Below are 22,004 nucleotides of genomic sequence, written 5' to 3'. Positions count from 1 at the left end.
TAAGATTGGGTTGTATATGGCTGAAACAGGAGAACCTGCGCTAACAGGCAAAACTGCACTAAAGCTCATACATGCTTTTTCACTGCCATAGCTTGCTCAATGCACACTCAAAGCCTATAGGCTGGGGTCACCAACCTTTTGAGGCCTGCAAGCACATTTGGAGTTTTGAGAGAGTGCTGTGGCAATCAGGTGACTTCTCTCCTTGCTCCCCAGGTCAGTCTCCCGTACCCCCAGAGAGAGAGAGAAAGGATAGAACATGAATACACACACACACACACACACATACACACACAGGGCTTTTTCATAGGGTCTGGCTAGAAGCTGGATCCAGCTGAATTAAAATGGATCTTGAATTTGCATGACTTGTAGAGAGTTGGAAGGGACTCCCAAGGGTCATCTGATTCAACCCCCTACAATGCAGGAATCTCAACTAAAGCATCCATGATAGATGGCCATCCAACCTCTGCTTTAAAATTTCCAAGGTCTACCACCATCCAAGGGAGACCATTCCACCGTCAAACTGTAGTTCATGGCTGCTGAAGGTCTATTGGCAATCCACTGTGAAACAGTGGGATAGAGTCATGGCTGGAGTGATCATCATCTAATTTTGTTAGCCATGTTATTTCTCCTGGGTTGCCCTCAAGACAGACTTTCCAGATGATCTGAAAACACAGGCAAAACAAAGTATAAAATTCACAGCAGAGCCATTTTGACTCTAAGCTTCTAAATGCACCATCTTGACTTTCCAAAATAAAGCACTTGTGTCAACAGCAAGAGATGCTATATGCTCAATAGTTTGTAACTGACGGAAACCAGTTATACTTTGGAATCCTGCTTATGAATGCCGCGAGGTAACCCACTGGGAGAGAGTACTGCAGATGAAGAACAACACTGTGTGTGTCTCAAAAGGTCCCTTTGGGCTATGTACAAACTACCGGTATACCTTTAGAGCACATTTTTCTATCAAAAAATTCTGGGCACTGTAGTTAGTTAAGGGCTTTGGGGAATTCTAACTCTGTGAGGGGTGAACTACCATGTTCATAATTATTTGAGGTGGGGAAATACAGTGGTACCTCAGGTTACATACGCTTCAGGTTACATACGCTTCAGGTTACAGACTCTGCTAACCCAGAAATAGTGCTTCAGGTTAAGAACTTTGCTTCAGGATGAGAACAGAAATCGTGCTCTGGCGGCGCGGCGGCAGCAGGAGGCCCCATTAGCTAAAGTGGTGCTTCAGGTTAAGAACAGTTTCAGGTTAAGTACGGACCTCCAGAACAAATTAAGTACTTAACCCGAGGTACCACTGTATGCTTCAAATGTGTAGTGTATACACAGGTATGCTTTTAAAAGTCCATTCAGGGTGATTTGTTATCATGATGGGATCAGAGATGCTATGCATGATCCTACTTTCAATACAGTTTATGCCTGCAAAAGTTTCAGGGTGCACATACTGATTTGTTTCACATCAGTGCACATCCTGTAACTTCCTGCTGAAATTCTGTAACTATATATTCCCAGTTTATTTTGTGTCCCATTTCTGTTGTGTTGCAGCACAAGGGTGACCCTCCAGAGGGCACTAATGTGGTAACATTAGGGAAGCATCATGGAACAACTAAAAAGGTGGAACCAGTGCTTTTTTTTTCGGAGGGGTGGGGTCACAGAGGTAGGCATACCGCTAAACATTTTGTGAATCTAAGTTTGGTCTCATTGAGGGGCAGTATTTCAATATGAGTAGGAAAATGAGAGTACCCCTAAACATTATTATTTTTTAGAAAAAAAAACACTAGGTGGAACAATGTGTGGACAGTCAAGTATAAATCCACCACTAATGCACGATTATTGCATCAACGACGTGTTACAGAAAATACCTGCCAAAACAAAAAAACCCAACAACTCTGGAATGGTCTATAGACAGGTACTATGTATTGCTGCATATATGACACAAAAGCTGAAGCTTGAGCTGAGCTTCCATCAGTTCCTCTCACTAAAAGATGTTGTTGAAATGTTGAGTGGATCTGGGTTTAAAAGTGAACAATTTGTTCTCATATTTTTTTCTTCTGTTTGGGGCTTTTCTTTCTTTTCTGAAGAACAATCCTGAGAAGCTATGAATTTCATGTGAAATCCTCTTTGACACTTGCACATTAGAAGCACAAGCAGAGTCACATTGTATAGCCCTTTCAAACCACTCCACATCAGCTCACTGCAGTGAAAAGAGGCAACACAGCTGATTGGTAAGAGGGAAAGGGGGGGTTTTATAGCTTCATTTCCACCTGGCACTTCTGACATTATATTTAAAGTGGTGGGAAGGACCATAAATGACGAAGCAAGGCTAAGAATAGTGTGTTCTCAGACCTGTGAAGACCTGTGCTGTTCAGAACTACAGTGTTTTGAAACTTATGAAACCACCTTTTTCTGGAATTGGGGGCAAAGATAGCTGATCAGAGTGTTGACAATTATGCATACAGGGTTAAATGAAGAGCTAGACCTTATGATATTAATAAAATCAGCGTGGTGGAATCGTTATAGTACCAGACCAGGACCGAGGAGACTCTGGTTCAAATCCCACTCAACTATGAATCTCATTGGATGATCTTTGGCCAGCCATTATCTCCCAGCCTCAGCTACTTCACAGGGTTGTTGTAAGGATAAAATAAAAGGGTGAACAATGTGGGCTGCTCTGAGCTGCTCTGTGATGGAAGGGTGGGGTAAAAAAGCAATAAACCAGTAGAATGACTGATAACAGGCAACAGGGTTTCCTAGAAGTATATATAGGTCAGGAGAGTCTTCTATGTGGAGTTAGGAAAGGCTGTTTTTTGCTTTTCTTTATTTTGGCAGTAATGCCAAGTAGAATAATTTCCTTGTTGCTACATCTGATCAGTATAATACTGATTTTTTTAAAAAAAACAGATTTTTGAATGATTTCCCTTGGAAAATAACACACAGCAATAATAATGGCAACAGTAGTTAAGAACCAATCCACAGTGTATGAAATGGAGGGCTCCCTTGTTCTGAGAACTTCTTATATGGAAACTTGAAAGGCCCACTGAGTCCAGCATCCTGCTTCCCACAGAGGCCAAGCAAACGCCCACAAACAGAGCATGTAGGCAACAATGGTCCTCTACCACTATTGTTCTCCAGCTACCTCTGAACCTGGATGTAGTGTATAGCCACCATGATTAGTGGCCACTGATATGATTGCACTATCCTCCATTAACCTGTCAAAGCCCTTTAAAGGCTTTGCAAGTCATTGTTAAGTTGTGGCAGCCATTTCCGCAGGTTAGCTATGCACCTACGTGAAGAGGTTATACTACCTTCTGTCTGTCCTGAAACTCCTGCCATCCTGCATACTTCCTAATAAAGTGTATGCCTTTCCAAGACAAGGTCAATATATTACAGATCGTTAATTCTCTATAGCACAATTTGGTCACACTGGTGCTTTCTAATTCATTCGTTTGTTTTTACTATTACTATTTGTTATATAGTCTTGTCAAAAACATTTTCAGAAGCCTTTGGTAGATTGGAAAGAGGATTTTTTATATCTATTCATGAACAAGATGTGAAGAGATGTGAATCTGCCTGGGGTCTTACGATAAAGGGCAGGTAAGAAATCCAGTAAGTAAATAATAAATAAGATTAGCATTATTGCTATTGTTGCATTTAGTGTTTACAAAAATGCGTGCAAGGGTAGACTCCTGCAATAATTTTAATGATTTTTATTTTTAGGAAATATATTATCCTGAAGGGGAGCACATTCTGAAACACATTGGGGCTGTGGATCAGGGGTAGGCAACCTAAGGCCTGAGGGCCGGATGTGGCCCAATGGCCTTCTCAATCCGGCCCGTGGATGGTCCAGGAATCAGCATGTTTTTACATGAGTAGAATGTGTCCTTTTATTTAAAATGCATCTCTGGGTTATTTGTGGGGCATAGGAATTCATTCATTCCCCCCCCCCCATATAGTCCGGCCCACCACATGGTCTGAGGGACGGTGGACCGACCCACGGTTGAAAAAGATTGCTGACCCCTGCAATGCTTCTGTGGATAAGCACAACTTCTGTGAAACTCCACTTTGCACCAGTGTGTTTGATGACAACCCTCTCTTTTATTATGTTGTATAATCAAGAGGCAACACTGTGAGATGAAGGATTTGGAGGTGGGAAAGACTTCTCAAAAATGAAAGCAAAAACACGTTGCTTCATTGGCAGCACACATAAATTTGTCCTTGATAAGTGTGTGTGTGTGTGTGTGTGTGTGTGTGTGTGTGTATGCAGAGAGATGCCTCTTAAGATGGCCATCACAAAATGCCTACATCTAAGAGTACAGTCCCGTAGGAGGGATTCCTCTATCAACGAAGGGCTGGACGGCCCTTAGGGGAATAACTGGGTCTTCACACCAGCCTTCTACAACTGGGTGTCCTCCAGATGTTTTGTACTACAACTCACATCATCCCTGACAGTTGGCCATGCTGGCTGGGGCTGGTGGGAGCCGCAATCCAAAACATCAGGTTGGGAAAAGTTGCTTTATAGACTCTCTGCCCCCCCCCCCATTTCTATGAACTATTTATCCACATGGCAGGAGGTGCAAATAGAGCGGATTTTTATTCGAACTGACGGCCTGTGTTTCTGAGGCTGATGAGACATTGTAGGCAGCATTCTTTGCCAGCTTATCCTTGAGGGAAACATGACCCAGGCTCTGTCAAGTCGCAGTGCGACAGCAGATACTGCTGGAGGAGAACTGCTGGGTTCCTCTGTGGGGAGGTGGCAGCAGCAATTGTTTCCAAGGAAGATTTTTTGGAAGAGCCAATACGAAGCAAGCAGGCCATGGTAGGCGGGAGATGCACATAATATATGCAGTGATGAGTGATGTCATCCGGAGATTTGGAATGAGTAGCCACTTATCATATCTAGCTATATTTTTTCCTTTTTGTCAAAAGTGGAAGAGCTGAACCAAGTGCTTGGAGCTGGTAATGGACTGGGTGAGGGCTAATAAACTGAAGCTCAATTTGTTGTTGGAAGCAGCATGCTTCTGAATACCAGTTGCTGGAAAGTGCAGGAAGGGAAAGTGCTGTTGCGCTCAGCTCCTGCCTGTGTCGGTCACTGTGAGGACAGGATGCCGGATTAGGTGGGCCACTAGCCTGATCCAGCAGAATTTTCTTATGTTCAGACAAAATGGAGATTCGGTAGGTGGGTGGTCCATCTGACCTGGGAAGGGGGGTTCATTCTGTTCTGAAGCATGTTGTATACCCCCTCAAATGTCATGTTTATCATTTTTGGGTGTTGGTAGATACAGTCCTTATGTCAGAGGTGCAGGTTTTGCCAGTGGCACAAAGCACCTGTCTGGAGCAGAGGTTCATGCATCAAATCTGGCTCCTGGACAGAGACAGCCTTCCCACAGTTTTCCATGTTCTACTAATATCCAGGACTGACTTCTGCAATGCACTGAAGTTATTTAATAAATTTCATTTGTTTGTCTGCCATTGGTTATATAGTTCATATTTTGCCTGTGTTGAAAAAGCCCCATTGACTTCCAATCAGCTCCTCACAATAATTCAAGGTGCTGGTTTAGAACCAAGGTATTTAAAGTACTGTCTCTGCCCCTGTGAAATTGTCCTTGCATTAGAATGATTAGTGAGGCACTTCTGTAAGTAACCCCTGCTGCTGAAATTAGGTGTATGGTGGCATCCTATTACTGGATTGTACTCCCTAGAACCTACACTCTTGTCCCTTTGGAACCAGGTAACATGTTATTGTTAAAAAAATTTGAAAACCAATAAAATAATTTTTTAAGAAAAATAAGTAGTACAGATATGACCTTTGTGTGGATAAGAAAAGCTCTACTGAGTTATTATCTGAACTGTGCATATGGGTAAGTGTGGCAAGCTGTACAAAGAACTGCAATCTTGACCTAATCCAGAGGGAAATCTTGGTCTGCTCCTTCTACTGCAATGCTGGGACAGAACCAGCTTATCTCAGGTGTGTAGCTCTGTGGCCATCTGCGCTATCTATAACACCAGCTGGTTTTCCACATGACATTTTTAGCACCTTTCTTTGCTCTTGCACATAATCTTCATGGAGAGAATTTATACACTTGCTCATTTCTTAATTTCAAACACACAGCATCACAGGTTCTTTAACTTTATTGCTTGTCCAAGGTGAGTTCACAGGCGTTTGATCATCACTTAGTGAAGTACAACATCTGAGTATAATTTGCTTGTTTGAAAATTGCCACCATAGATAAAATATGAGACCAAGAATAGCAGAAATATCTTTCATATTAACTGAGATCACCTTAAGCACAATAATTTTCACTTGAGGGTTTTCACATGTTCAGATGAGCCATCAGGTAGTATGCAAAAGGTTATGTACAGATTATAGCTTTTTGAAGAATCAGAAGCAGTATTGTAGAGTTGGTGCTGTTCATGAGAAACAAACATTGCCATTCCCAGACCCACTCATTTTGCATATTTCTGTAGCACTTCAAGCTGTCCATGGGCAATTATTTTACAAGTGGGACGCGGGTGGCACTGTGGGTTAAACCACAGAGCCTAGGACTTGCCGATCAGCAGGTCGGCGGTTCGAATCCCTGCGACGGGGTGAGCTCCTGTTGCTCAGTCCCTGCTCCTGACAACCTAGTAGTTTGAAAGCATGTCAGAGTGCAAGTAGATAAATAGGTACCACACCGGTAGGAAGGTAAATGGTGTTTCCGTGCGCTGCTTGGTTCGCCAGAAGCGGCTTAGTCATGCTGGCCACATGACCCGGAAACTGTACGGCGGCTCCCTTGGCCAGTAAAGCAAGATGAGCACCGCAACCCCAGTCGGTCACAACTGGACCTAATGGTCAGGGGTCCCTTTACCTTTACCTTTAAATACATTATATATACCGGTACTTTATTTATATTATGTGGATACAATCATTAATATTATGTATATGACAGAATCAGCATCTATCCATAAAAACAGCCTTTGTAAAAGCAGCAGCAATGCAAGGCTCCATCTTCTTTAGTAATGTTCCTTCATTTAAGAACATTATCTTACTCTTAAAAATTTCCTTTAGAAGTTACATTGACTATACCAGAAACTGTTTTGCCAGCTGCTCTAGTCAATAATTTAACCACTCCAGTGACTTGTATCCTACATAGCAAAAATTAGGGCAATTAGAATAGGAACTTGCCACATGCACGCACATAACTGCAATTTCCCTCCTCTCCCATTACATTTGTACCATTACCAAGCTGCTACTGCTAAATTGGGACTAATTTATTTAGGAGGAATATGCCCAATTGCTCTTACATTATCTAGTCATGTACAGGCGTATATGAATCATCCCTAACTTTCCCTGGAAGAGTCCTCAGCCAGCTAGCAACATTTTGGAACTGCTCCAGCCCAGGCAATCCATTGGATGTGTCAATAATGGGCTTACAAATACACCAGTTTCTTCACCTGGCTGTCTGAAGCCTTGCAATCTAGTGATAGAACAGGGCCGGAGTACCCCATGTCTCCCACTAAAGAAGGAAAATGCAGGTACTCTCAGATGAGCATTTATGCTTGCCTCTTTAAGACTGTATCTGGAAGGCTGCAATCTGGAGATGATAAGCTAGGATTGAAATTCTCTGGGTGGGATAGTAGGATCCAAAGAAACTCAAACATCTAAATGGGAAATAGTGGTACTAATGAGAAATGCCAGCCTACAGAGAGCTAATGTTAAGAGGTTAGTTCTCTCTTGAAAGATATATGCTTCCATGCCTCCTCTTTCATTTCTTTCCAAAGTGGGTTAGATTCCACTGCCTCCTGGCTGCTCCTGTAGCCTGCCGGGCACATTCTAGCAGACAAGATAATCAAGCCCATCAAAATAGACTGCTCTAGGGAAAGGTTATTAATCACAGATAAAATAATCCAATGCTGACTGAGTGCTTCAGAAGTGCTCTAATCGGAGATAAAACTGATAGAACACACTCTGGCAGGCGCATGCAGAAACTGAAAGCACAACAGGCCCTTGTGATGCAGTAAAAACTGTATCAGCCAATCACCATCCTGAAGTAGCCTGAAGGGGTATACACCCCTCCTCCCTATCTCAGACAATCTTGCAAGCACCGAATAAATTATGCTCCCCCACATCCCAGAGTTGCCTCCTACAGCTCCTAGTACAATGGGTAGCATGGAGGGATACATCTGACCATTTACGGCATGTTTGCACAATAGGATTCCTTGCTGGGAGTAGAAACAGGCTATTCCTTCTTGTCCCTTCTCCTCCTACAGCATTCTTATTAGCAGGTGCAAAGTTTATGCAATCAAAACACAGCTACAGAATTACCTGCTGTGTGAAGTGGGAGAATAGGTTGTTTACTCATTGGGATGGGGAGAAATTTAATTTTCTTGGCATTTTAATGAGAGACTTCCTAATTCACACTTCTTGAAATGGTAACATACACAGTTATACTTTAAAATTTGCACGTCTCTGAATTTTGTGATCCAGTTCTTCAGCCAAACAATGCGTACAAAAATGCATTCATTAGGAAAATGTGTCCATAGAAATGCATGTATTTGTGAAAATAACACCCAAAAGTGCATTCCACATGGGAAATTGCTTGCAAAATATGTGTATATTAGTCAAATGCATACAAAAATGGGTGTACTGCACACTAAAATGCTGACAATTTTTCATGAAGGCTTTTAAACCAACCAACTAATAAAAACCTCTGCACATTTCATAAGAGATGATAGAAATCGCTATCTGTTTACTCATGAGAAGATTTTCTGGTAAGAAGGAGGGTAGGGCTTCAAAATTTACCTCTTGATGTGGCAGTCAGCAGCTCCTATGCACAATGCGTAATTTATAAAATTCACATTTGCAAAGTATGATGAAGACCACTAGCTAAAAGGTTTCAAGAGGGAAACAGGCAAATTCATGGAGGATAGCTGTGTCTGTGGCTACCGTTGATGCAACCTTCCAGGAGGATTCTTATGCTCTTTCCAGATAGTGAATCTACTCCTAAGGGGAACCAGCATTGTTCCACATGGTATTTATTTAGACATTACACAAAACATGGCAGGGAAAGGACGTCCTCTTCAATGGGGCACACTTTCCTGCAACAAAAGCTGAGGTCACTAAAGAGTAAATGTCTATAGAGTAAATGTCTATGTCAGATGTGGAGAAAACTGCATCAATTATTCCTTTGATATATCCCAAAGCTATTATGAATGCTCCCTTATTTATATGAATAGATCAGTGGGGCGTGGGGTAGATGGGAGATGAAGAAATGCCTTTGCTGACCATACCGCCTTTGCCAACACAGCACTGCGTTTTTTTATGTAAATACAAGAGAGAATATGCCTTTCAAGCTCTCAACGATGCACCCACTATCACACAGCAAGGGGTGATACTGGGGCAAATATATTTGTATTTGCAATGCCTAAATATACCCCCATCTGTCTCATTTATTTGAGGCACTGGTATACGGATTCTGTGCCAATTGTGGTTGTTCCAGTGCCATAATATAAAGGATTCTCCCTTCCATGTTTAAGAGAAAATAAATATGCATATACTGTATGCATACATGTACATGCGATAGAATGGGAAGAGTTCCTTTAGCTAGACATACACTGGAAACAGCAACTGTTAGATCCATACACAACCTTATTCTGATCTTTCCTGTCACCAGATATTCTAGAATGGGGCACATGTATGATGATGCCAGATCAGCCCCTCCTGCGTTTCTCCCTCTTATGGAGACCAGTGTCTGCTTGAAGGAAGCCCGGATGGGAGCCACAAACCCCCATTCTCTCTCTTCATTGATTGCTTCTTCAGTAACCAGCACTAGAGGGAGGGACAACAATGCAGCTGCATGTTGGAATGATGCCGTCTTCTTCCTTGCCCCTCCCCACCCGCCCTCTCACCCATTATAGATCTGAAGCATTTAATCAAGCACAAATCCCATCTGCTATTAAGGAAATGACCCCTAAGGCTCCTGTCAAATATAGGGTAGGATCCCTGCCCCTCACAGAATCTGAGAGGGTTGATGAAATCAGAGGTGATGGGCTAGGATGCTGAGCTGCCCTAAAGGCAGAGGGTTTCCCAACTGAGATACAAAAAGGATTTGGCCAGTAGCAGAAAGAGCATCTCCATCATATGTATACAAGTCTGTCTACACAAGTCTGTCCTCTTGCGAGGAGCTGCATTTATGCAAAGACGGCAGAGTTTTATCCTCTTTTGTTATGCCAATTCCTATGCAGCAGATGCTCTTCTTGCAGTAATCAGTAATGCTCTTCTTGCTTGGTAATCATAGGAATTGTAATTCTATGAATCGGGAGCTTAGAGATCTGTGCTTAGAGTCCTCTGTTACTTGGTATCGTCATGAAATTACAGTTTCCATAATTTTACTTTTTTTTTCTTTAATGGGAAGCTGTGAAAGTTAAACTGGTACGAGAACATGTACATATGTAACTTAGATGTACAGTGGTACCTCGGGTTACATACGCTTCAGGTTACATACACTTCAGGTTACAGACTCTGCTAACCCAGAAATAGTATCTCAGGTTAAGAACTTTGCTTCAGGATGAGAACAGAAATCGTGCTCCGGCGGCGCAGCAGCAGCAGGAGGTCCCATTAGCTACAGTGGTGCTTCAGGTTAAGAACAGTTTCAGGTTAGGAACGGACCTCCGGAACGAATTAAGTACTTAACCTGATGTACCACTGTACTGTTAGGGGAACTTTCCAGTGCTGCTTAACTGTACTAGGAAATATGAAATTGTCTCACTCAAACTGGAGAACAGAAAATTAAAGAGAGGCCTGATAGCTGTCTTCAAATATCAGAAGGACTGTCATGCAGAAGATGGACTGGACTTGTTCTCCATTGCTTCAGAGGACAGGGCTTGGGTGGAAGCAGAGAAATGTCCTTTTGGTAAAACCTGCAGAACAGGCAACCTCAGGATGAGGTGAGCTCTCCTTCACTGGAGACATTTAAGCAAAAGCTGGGTGGTCATCTGTCAGGTAAGCTGTGCATCCTGCATGATAAATCCTACACTGAGTAAAGGGTTTGATAACCTCCCAAGCCCTTATGAAATACAGTATCCATTTTCTATGCTTCCAACTGAGTGTGGGAAGTCAGATGCTTTTACTTCTGGGACACCTTCACACATACCACGGAAAGTGAGCCTTGTGGACTGCACAGCTCATACTAGTCTTGCCCCTGTTACTTGAGGTGAGACACAGACAGAGGCAGAGCTAGCTGCTCTGGCACGTGGGGTGGGGCGAGCGCCCCAAGTGGGCGGGGTGAGCATCCCACGGGGGTGGGGCGAGCGTCCCATGGGGGTGGGGCAGCAAACATGGGGGTGCCGCTGCCCACAGCGAGCATCCCACGGTGGCGGCACGGCGAGCGTCCTAGGGGGGCACCACAGTGACGTCACCCCCCCCAGGGATGACACCCAGGGCAAACCGCATCCCCCGCACCCCTCTTCCTCCGCCAGTGGGCACAGACCAGCACGGAGTGAAGCTCCTGCTCTTGCACGTGGATCATATGGGTTGGGAAGCTCTGGAATAATACTTCTAATCCTTGAAATCAGAATGACTTGCCCCAAGGCATCAACACCCCTCAAATAATATGCAGGTAACTAGCAAGAACTGGTGGGAAAATGATTATCCACTTATCACCCAGGAGGTGAGCCAAGCTTGGGGGAACAGTGTTTGAAGCAACAGACTCTAGAGAGGTAAGTGACAGTAAGGGTCTACATTTTCTATGTGGAATGAGGCGGGGGGCACCTTGCTTTTATAACTGAATGGGGCACACACAGGTAGATGTGCTGGGGAGGAACCACAGCTAATTATACAGCACACACTTTGAATGCAGGTCCCAGGTTCAGTCCCGGACACCTTCAGATAAAAAGGAACCAGAAAGCAAGTGATGTGAAAGACCCTGGACAGCCACTGTCATCCTGGGCAGATAACACTGGGTTAAATAGTCTTTGACAGGCAGCTTCCTAATACATGCGGCTGTCTTTAGAATGCATCTACTTTGCCAGGTTTGGCATTCCTGAGTCACAAAGGCACTGCAGGCTATGCGAGGAGCTTGCACATGTACCTAAGAGAAGGCACAATTTAGAGGAGTCTAGTTAACATACTGCGTAGGATGGCCTCAAAGTGCCTTTTAGAGGAGAGTAAATTTATGTGGGGTGGGGGTGGGGATTCTTAGAACTGAGAGGGAAAGTGCCTGCTCCACTGCTGCTTCTCCTTTAGTTCTGATCATTTTAAATCAAGCCAGTATTACCTTCCTGCCAATAGGTATAGCTATGCCTCATATAATGCCCCCCCCCACTGAAATATGTTCTGACTGGAGAACCTTTGTGTTGTCTATGCTGCACATAGTGTGACTCACCCATTCCAGGGGTGTCGGAGTCTGTGAGAGATGCAGAGGAGAGGTGCTCTGCAAGAGGGGGGAAAAGGGTGGGTGTGGGGCGATCTCTGGCACTTAAGTCATATCAGATCCCTGCTCAAGATCCCTAAGGCAGCTGCAAAGGGTGCAGTGGGAGATGTCCTTTCTGGCATAATGTGACATTGCCTTTGCTCACCAGGGCTCTGTTCTCAAATCAGCAGAATTCAACTACTGTTAACCTTCTAGCAGACTTGGGGCTTTGCTAAGGGCAAAGAACAGGTTGTTAAGTTAAGGCAGAGCTTTAAAAAATGCTAAGGGACTCGCTTCTTGATTGGTTTAAGGGGGGCACAGCCATAGCAAGAAAATGAACAGTCTGAACCCACTTAGCTGTCTGGAAGGCAAGTAAATATTCCCAGGAAAAGGATATGTATGTTGTTGTATGACTAAAGTATAGGGTGGGGAACCTGCGGCCCTCCAGAGGTTGTTGGACAATAACTCTCTCACCCCTGGCCACTAGCCATGCTGTGGAGGCCTCCAGGTTCACCACCTCTGAGTTAAATGGTAATGGGCTGTTGTTGTTGTTGTTGTTGTTTAGTCGTTCAGTCGTGTCCGACTCTTCGTGACTAGACTCTTCGTGGGCTAGATGAGGGCAAACAAACTGAGGCTCAATCCAGAGAAGACACATAAGCTCAGAGACATATTCTGGAATGGGGATTCAACATGTTTGGGATGGGTTTGTACTTGCTTTGAAAAGTCAGGTCCATAGTTTCAGCCTTACATCTAGATGACCAGGTGGCAGCAGTGGTGACCAGTGGTGCTGTAACCAGGTCTGAATTCCTCAGGAATTGGTGCAGCTTATACACTAGCCTAAGCTGGGCAACACTTTGCCCAGCTTAGGCTAGTGTATCAGCTGCACCAATTCCTGAGGAATTCAGACCTGGTTACAGCAAGGATGTGAGCAGGTCCACACTTATGGGGCCACATTACCATGTTCTGTAATTTTAATAGTTATGTAGGGCAGAATTTTGGCAGATGAATCATCTCTCACCACTGCAGCACACATGCTCCTAACTATAAAAGACACCTACTTGGCTTGTTTTATATTGTATTTTATATTTAATAGGATTTTTTCATGTATACTGGAATCTTACTTATTGTTAGCTACTTTGGGCCTTGTTGCATGGAAATGCTACATAATTTGGGGATATAAAGCACCCATATACTTTTTGGATTATGAAAATTGGCATTTTATAAAAATGCAATTTTAGATTCTCAGCACTCTGTGCCACAAAATAAGGTTATGTGCTTTGTGGTGCAGTTGCAATAGGGATTCTTAAGGATCTCCCCCCCAATTCCAGTACAAACAGACCAGATCTGTACCCCCCAGACTGATGCGCAGATTGGGATTATTTATTATTATTTGATTATTAAATTTATATACCATCCTTCATCCAAAGATCACAGGGTGGTTTACAGTCTAAAAACACAAAATATGTAACATAACAACAAACTAACTAACAAAATAAAACATATCCCCCAGGCACATTTAAAAGTCTGTAGATTGTTTAATCAGCACAGGCCTGGGTAAAGAGGAATGTATATGCCTGGCTTCACTCATTTACTATGTTGCCATTGCGTTGGAACGTAGTTACTCATTGGATTTTGCATTTCTCCAGATGTAGGAAAAAATGCATCTAGAAACACTATACATAGCTTGAGTGAAAAGATCTATGTAAAAATGGATTTTCATGTAGATGTTAAGAAAATATGCAGCATAATGTGGGGACAGGATAGAATGGAGTTATGAATGAACACATGTGAAACTGGCATAGACTAGATATCTGATTATCAATTCCTAGCTGCAAATAGGCCTATTTCTATTCCATTAAGATAGTCTGGTCCAGCACTCAGTTTCACTTACTCTTTTGAGAGGGGAGGAATATATGCATGGCTGGGACCAAAAGTCAATTGAGTAGATAGAGTACGGCAGGGAAACTTCCTCTCTGCAAGCAAACTAGTGCTCCTTGAATGGATCATGGCACTGGACAAGAAAAATTTGAATAGCCCCTGAGTTGCTTGATGAAAGAGAGACTAAGGCTGGTATTATTCCAAGTAGACCTGCTGAAATTAATGACTGACTAAGATAAGTCCATTAATTTCAATGGGTCTATCCTTCCCCTCTTGGAGGAGAACATTTGGTCTGCCTCAAGTTTATGGTCATCAACAGCAAAGGCCACCAAATAACAAGGTTTTAATATGCCTGAAAGTCAAACTGTATTTCACAGCTGAGTCTCAGGTTTTATGCTCGCCTCCCCCCCACGAAACATAAAACATACATTGTCAGATGTAGAAGTAACCTGTGAGATCCCATAGAATTCTTTCAGATATGTTTTGTCTGTGGTCACAGTGCGGAATTGGAATAGCCTCATGTCACTAGTATCTTATTTCAGTTTCTAGTGCCTGGTAAGTGATATGACTGCAGCATCCTGTGACAGCTACAGAAGCGGCTACTGAATTCAGCTGAGAGGTCTGTTCTCTGAAATCAGTGGGACTCAACAGCTACCATTAACCTTTTACCAGTCTTGGGGCTTTACTAAGGGCAAAGGGCAGGTTGTGCTAAAGAAGCAGCAGAAGGAAGTCAAGGGACTGGAGCTCCTCGATTTAAGGGGCACAGCAAGGGCAGCAAAAGGAACAATCTGGATCCACACGGCTGGCTAGAGGGAAGGTAGCTATTCTAAGGAAGGTGCTTATTCCCCTGTGAGCATGCTCCTAGCTCCTGCATTAGTAGTACAAGAGAAACACAGGTCCAATTCCATCCTAAAGGGAATGAGACCACTCATGTTCAACAGATATGTAGTAATTAAATACCAATTTGAAAGAAGCTAAAGCAAATATATGTCTTGAGAATGGTTTAATGTGTGGGAGGGGTGGGCATGGCAGTTGCAAAACAGGTTACAGAAAACTAGACTATAACATAATTCCTTCACATTAAACTTTTCCAGCACAATTCTACGTTTTACCCAGAAATATGTCCCACTGAATTCGGTGGGCGCTTAGTGGGCGTGGGATTGCAGCCCTAAATCTTATTGCTGTTTCCTACTGCTAAATTCTCATTAGCATAGCAAGATATGCCTTGTTTGCTGATGAATTAATTGCCTCCGTGCTATCTCCTATGGCCAATCATTGCATGGATTTTCATTTACTCCCTGCTTTAAACTTTTTGGAAATTTCTAATGACCTTTGAGAATGACTTATCTCTGGTTCTGTTATTATACATTTGCTTATTTTTCCTCTTCTCTCTCCTTTTAGATTGTTAGACATTATTTTGAAAGGTAAATCGCCTTGATTACTTCATCAGAAAGTATATCCCCTTGATTTAAGTGATTAGATATTTGGTCAGAATACTAAAAGCAGAAATAGCTGGGTCCATCTTCCACCTAAGAAAATTAGATTGATGGGAGAGGAGAGCCCTGTTCAGGGATTCTAAATCCCTCAAGCAATGAGGATGAGCTGGAGGGATAACTTCTGCTGCAGGCAGCCTTTTCTGCTTCTGTAGGCTCCCTGAACAATTTAGAGCTCTGGTCTTCCAGGGTTCTAAATCTTGTGGGGAGCCTATATGAGCAGAGCAGACTCCCTGGCTTAGAAGTTATCTCTCCAATGGAGATGGCAACAGAGTGGGAGGCAAAACTGGTCCCTGCTCCCCCTTATTGGGTGGGGAATTTAGAATACCTGCATAAGGTCAGTGTTCACACATCATCTAAAATCCACAGCTTTATATATGTGTGATTCCTATCACTATGCATATAGGCATATGTGGGAGGAAGCCTACCATTTCTTGTCACTTTCTGTAACAGGCTTACCAATATCACACCTCTAAGTAGCAAAGTACTGATCGGTGTGCTATAGGAAATCTGCAGATGACTGGCTCCATGGCAGGAGAGGAGGATTCTGGCAGGATAAATATACATGTGAACATTTCCAGTGTGTTGTTGAAGAAGCAGGATTATGTAACAGAAAGCACACACACAAAAATCCCCAAGTTATTCACAGGAACAAGCAAATATTGGTGGCTCTCTAAATATTTGCCATTAAAAAATAAAGCAGCAGTGTAAATTAACTAGTTTGCCTCCCATGGATATGTGAAGAGGCCCCTATTGATTTGTCCTGAATTTCAGCTCCAAAAATAAAATAAAAATGATCGAATATTTCCACATCCCAACAATCCTTTGAAATGATTTCCATTTTATGTAGAAAATGATGCTGAGAGACCTTGCCCAAGATTTCTGGTCTTGTACCCACTGAAGTACACTAGCTGCATTAAATAGAAATGTTGGTAGTATAATCAAAGATGGATGAGTGACTCTCCAGATTTTGTTGGACTCCAACTCTGGGCCAGGAATGATGAGGTTTATAGTCCAACATCTGGAGGTCCACAGGTTCCTCGACCTTGCCATAGAAAATTAAGCACAACCCTTAGCGCTAAGTTACTATTGTGCATGTGTGCTCCATACAACTTGGGTGTCCTGGACAGGCTATGTCCCACCCCAACAGCAGGGTAGCATCTAGCGTGTTGCTGCTATCCTGCAGGAACAACAATTACCAAGCAGTCATTTTTTTATTTCTTCAGGCCCTGGTAAAAAAACACTTGTCAAAACTGGGCCTGAGAACGCAGCTCCTAAGACCACATGCCAATGAATTAAACCCAATGAAGTAAATCCAACACAGAGATGGGATTTCGTTTTAGGCCTGCTAGAAATTGTGTAGTCAGGTTCTTATCCTGGAGCTGGTGCAAGAGTTATCATGGGTACTGGGCAAATGATATGAGGCTGAAGAATAAATGATGGCCTACATTTGTTTTATACTGACTCTTAGCGCACCCAACCTTCAATCTCTATTTTAATTCTCTATAAAATTAGGGTATTTTTCTTCCCTGACTGTCTTGATTGGAAGCACTTTAAGACAGATTCTTATTAGTAACATGAATATTGTATGGCACACCAGGACCTCTAGGGGCTCATTCTGACACAAATAACTCTTGTTGATTAGCTGTATTTTGTTAACTGCTCAGGCTAAAACACAATAATATTTCAACCAGCCAAATGCTTTTAGAATGCTGCTAGGGTTTTTTTTTGTTTCTTCCTTGTGAAACACAGCTTCTTACACTTAAAAGATAACCTTTTATGTCTCTAAACATGAATTTCAACCTGTTTAAAGACAGCCTGTCAGAAATCCACAGGTATATTTATTACACAAAAGCTGCTTTCCAAAGAAAGATTAGCTTTCAGCACATACACACAGAGTATACACCCCCCACAGACCCATATTGTTTTCTCTCTAGTAAACACAGAAATTAAAAGCTATTCCGATTGAAACCTTCTGTTTGGAGGGTGCGATATTACTTTCGTTTCTTCTTAAACTACTGCTAAACATACGGATTTGCACAGAATTTCTACGGATTACAAACTGTCATCTTGTTCCTATTTTGTATCAGTTTGTCTCTCATAAGTAGTGTTGAAGCAGTTACAGTTGGTGACGGGGGCTTTTGGGAAGATGTGAGCCAAATTATGTTTCTCTAATTGCTAGGGACATCTAGATGATTTGTAGAAAAAAAAACTATCACAGAGGCAATGTTCAGATAAGGTGGATAAGCTCCTTTGTTCTCTCTCTCTCTTGCTAGCTTTTAATTGCAAAAAAGATGATTAATTCCTGTCTGATTTGAACAGAAGTCCATTTTCCCCAACCAAACAGCCTTAGAAAAAATATAGTATAATATAGAAAAATGATCTTATAAACCACTATACTTCTACAATTTAATGGAGAACAATTCAAGGCTCTATAGAGGCTTTATACTGTTATGAGTTTGTGGGGAGGAAGTAGATTACATGCAATATCCTTTTACCTCTGGATCCAGCAAGTGTTAAAAAAATAACCCAAGCTAGCTTCCTATGCTGAGGGATTGCCTGGGTGATGGGCCATTAAGAGAACAAAGGAAAGGGGGCTCTGTGCGAGATGGCAAACTAACTCAGAGATATGGACAAAGCCTGAGTTGAGGGCTGAAAGTGGGAGAAGTGTTATGTAGAGGTAAAGCAGCAAGCTGGAGAGTAAGAGCAAAGTTTGAGAGCAGTGTTTGATTTCTGTTTGAATCCAAGGCTGTGGCTACGGAAGAAACAAGACCCCTTTGTGGTGTTAATGCTGTGAACCTCTCTATCGTTGGTTCAGTTTGTATATATGTGTAAATAAACCATATATCATAAAGACACCACAGTGTCCGCTGTGCCTCATTTCCAAAAGGAAGTGTGAACCTTGACGAAGAGCCTTGAACCCCTGGAATCTTGCACCACTAGGAGTTTGGAGTGGCATGCAAAAATACTTCCTCAGTCCTTTTTTTTCTGGGGGTTCTCAAGGGTAAGCAGTACCAGCACTTTTTTTCCCTAGAAGAAAAGTACTAGTTAAAAGTGTGGCACTTACTATAACAACTTCATGGTGAGTGCTGGCACTCATACCTTGATCTCCCTCCAAGGTCTGACTTCTGCTTGCCTTGCAGTTCTGTCTGCCTGGGGAACTAAGGAGGTCTGACACCCCCTTCCTCAGACCATCAGTCCTAAATTACTTCCACAATTTTATTTACCCATATATACAACCTGAGCATGGGATGGAATGGCTCATAGCATTAACAGACATTGCTCCCTCACTTGCTTTCTAGGGGGGCGTTCCCAAAGCCTTGGATTCAGCACAGAGCAAATTCAGACTCTTGCGTCTTTCAGACAAGACTAAATGAAGACTAGCCCATGGGCTACTGTTTTCCTATCTACAATTTGATATGGGGGGGAAGGACTTATCCCCTCCTGAAATGGCTTCACATCTACACTTGACCAGCTCTTCAGAATGGATGCCTAACAGACTTGAGCAGGCCCATTGCCTTAACAAAGAGGCTGGTTTAGTAAGTTCAGCAATCTCTTCTACTACACACCCACATCTTACAGATACAAAATCACACACTTGGTTGGGACCCAACAATATAATCCAAACCAATCCCCCAACCCCAATGCCTAGCATTGCCACTTTTATTTTCAAGCGAAAGCAATCATGTGTGGCCCTGGTCCAGCACTGCACTCCTGATCTGGAATCAGGACATGCGCTAGTTCTCTGCCCCAAATCACCACCACAATCGGTCTTGTGTACTCCAAGTGCAGCAAATAGTAGGGGGTCATCAGCAGAAAAACGAAGCTGCTTTTTCTTCAAATTAAAAGTGGCATGATTAAGCACACCTTTAAAAAAAGGAAAGAAAGAGAAGTGGGATTAAAATAAAGTGTGGTTTGCCCCAGTTTCTACCTAGAAGAGAGGAACAGGCTGTGGTTTGCTACCACCTGGAGAACCCTCAAAATAAAATAATAATATTTATTTATTTCTACCCCGCCCATCTGGCTGGGTTTCCCCAGCCACTCTGGGAGGCTTTCAACAGAACATTGAAAACAGAATAAAACTTCAAACATTAAAAACTTCCCTAAACAGGGCTGCCCTCAGATTTCTTCTAAAAGTTGGATAGTTGTTTATTTCCTTGACATCTGACGGGAGGGCGTTCCACAGGATGGGCGCCACTACTGAGTAGGCCCTCTGCCTGATTCCCATTAAAAATGTGTTTTAAATATGGAGCTGGCTTCTGGATCCTTCCTACATGTTTATTTATTATGACATTTTTTTATCCCACTAACACTCCAAGGAGCTCAGGATGGTATGCATTGTGTTCCTATTCTTTCGTCCTCACCACAATCCTAAAATGTAGCTTAGGCTGAGAGATTGCAACTGGCCCAAGATCAACCAGGTTTGCATCTTGTCTGAACAGGGATCTGAACCTTGCTCTTCTTGGTTCAAGCCTCTATCTTTGACACCACACTGGCTCTCTGAGAATTTATAAAACCTGCTGCCATGCCAAAGTAGTCCTGTTTTTTACAACCGTCTTTAAAAGGAAAAAAAAATGGTTGCAGCTTAAGGCTGCAACTCAACATATGTTATAAATTGGCGAGGGGCAAGGCCCCGCCAAACATCTAGATTCAGTAAAGGTTTAGAATTTGAGCAAACTCACAAATTCATGAATTTAGCAAGTGCTGGAAATAACACCAGCTAGCTTCCTCATGAGGCCAGCCTTGTGATGGCTCACTGGGGGTGGGCCACTGAAGACCCAAAAGACTGATAATGGCTTAATCTGTTTGATAAATGTTAGCCAGCTGCAAACCATAAGACTCTTTGCCCAGCATGGAGGGGGAGGCTGCCAGGCTTACAGTGGGTGTTGCTGTATGCAGAAGAGGGAGGAGTTGTTTCTGCAAGTGGTTCTGGGAAGGAGGAGGAGGAAGTGGACAGAAAGTCATATGGGGCTAAAGAAGTCATAATGCAGGGGCACAGGTAGCATGGCTTCCTCTCTCTGCAGATCCATGTTTGCTGCTCGTAGAAAAGCAACAAAGGACTGTCGTGTTATGTGAATGCTGGGAACTCTCTCCATCTAGACACAGGTTGTAATCATGTGTAAATAAACCATATTTCATAAAGACACTGCAGTCTCCGCTGTGCCTAATTTCCAACGGAAACACAAACCCTGGGTAAGCAGCTGGAACCCCTGGAGTCTCACACCACTTTGAGATAGAGGTGGGATGTAACAATACACTTACCTGGGAGTAAGTCTCACTGAAGTCAGTGCATACCTTTCTTCCTCAAGTCTTGTTTAAAACATTATGCAATGGAAAGGAAATACCTTTTCGTCTGCTAAAGATTAATATAACTGATTGTGACCTGTTAGAATTGCTATGCTATGCAAAGCTATAAAACAAGCAGGGGTGGGCCTTCTTTATACTTCCAAATTATATTTATATATAAAATAAAACTCCTGCACCAAGGTAGCTCAAGCCCTATGCCAAGAAAAGCCATATTCTGCAATCTCTAACAGTAATGCCTGCCAACCATATTTGCATACAGTATACATGCTTGCTTTGCAGAAGTCAATCAGCTTCGGCAGGTCATGAGGAAGGACAAAATGCTATGCAGGGCACTGAAGTCAGGTCTGTCTGTGGCTGAAAATGGCTACTAAGCCTCTTCAGTCTCTTGGGATGTCATCAGGCATTGCTCACAACCTTTCCAGATTTTTGTTTCATATTAGTAACAGGATGTTGAATTCTACACTTGCATAGAATTGCAGAGTTTTCACAGCTCTTGTTATATGTACATGGTTTTCCTTTTCCCCTTTTCCTTATTATCGTTATGAACTATTGTAGCAGCAAGTTGCCAGTTTTCAGTTCACCTCTGGTGTGAACTCACTAGGTTGCCTTAGGCCAGCCAATCGCGCTCTCTCTCTACAATATTGGAGGCAATAATAGTGACTTATTTTACAGGCTTGTTGTAAGGATTACAGCTAGATTTTGAAGCACTCGGAACTCTTGGAATATTAAATTTTATCATCTTTCTCATCAAATAAGGACCTAATACATTAGAACACCCTTATTAAGAAAGTCAGTCCAGAGCAAGGATTGAACAGCCTTCAGATTACAAAAGAGTATATAGAGATGTGTTATACTTTCTTGCAAATCTGACATATAGAAAGCAATGCCCTTGGATGCCATCAGCCAACAACGGGAAGGTGTCCAGCTATCATAA

At 42.8% G+C, this 22,004-nt stretch overlaps 1 protein-coding gene across 5 annotated transcripts in view; it reads right to left on the bottom strand.

Moving 5' to 3' along the window:
* Positions 1-22,004, bottom strand: part of PACSIN1 (protein kinase C and casein kinase substrate in neurons 1) — a 69,723-nt gene that overhangs the window by 28,493 nt on the left and 19,226 nt on the right. Inside the window, exon 2 of one of the 5 annotated variants that reach the window (XM_083618043.1) lies at positions 492-662. The exons of the other annotated variants lie outside the window; for them this stretch is intronic. The gene's annotated coding sequence lies outside the window, so the exon portion shown is untranslated. The remainder of the gene's footprint in view (positions 1-491; positions 663-22,004) is intronic. 5 annotated transcript variants of the gene reach the window in all.

Source organism: Podarcis filfolensis (genome assembly GCF_964270895.1).
Source record: "Podarcis filfolensis genome assembly, chromosome: 6".
Lineage (NCBI taxonomy): Eukaryota > Metazoa > Chordata > Lepidosauria > Squamata > Lacertidae > Podarcis > Podarcis filfolensis.
The sequence above is the reverse complement of the archived record's forward strand: the minus strand, read 5'-3'. Positions and strand labels throughout refer to the sequence as shown.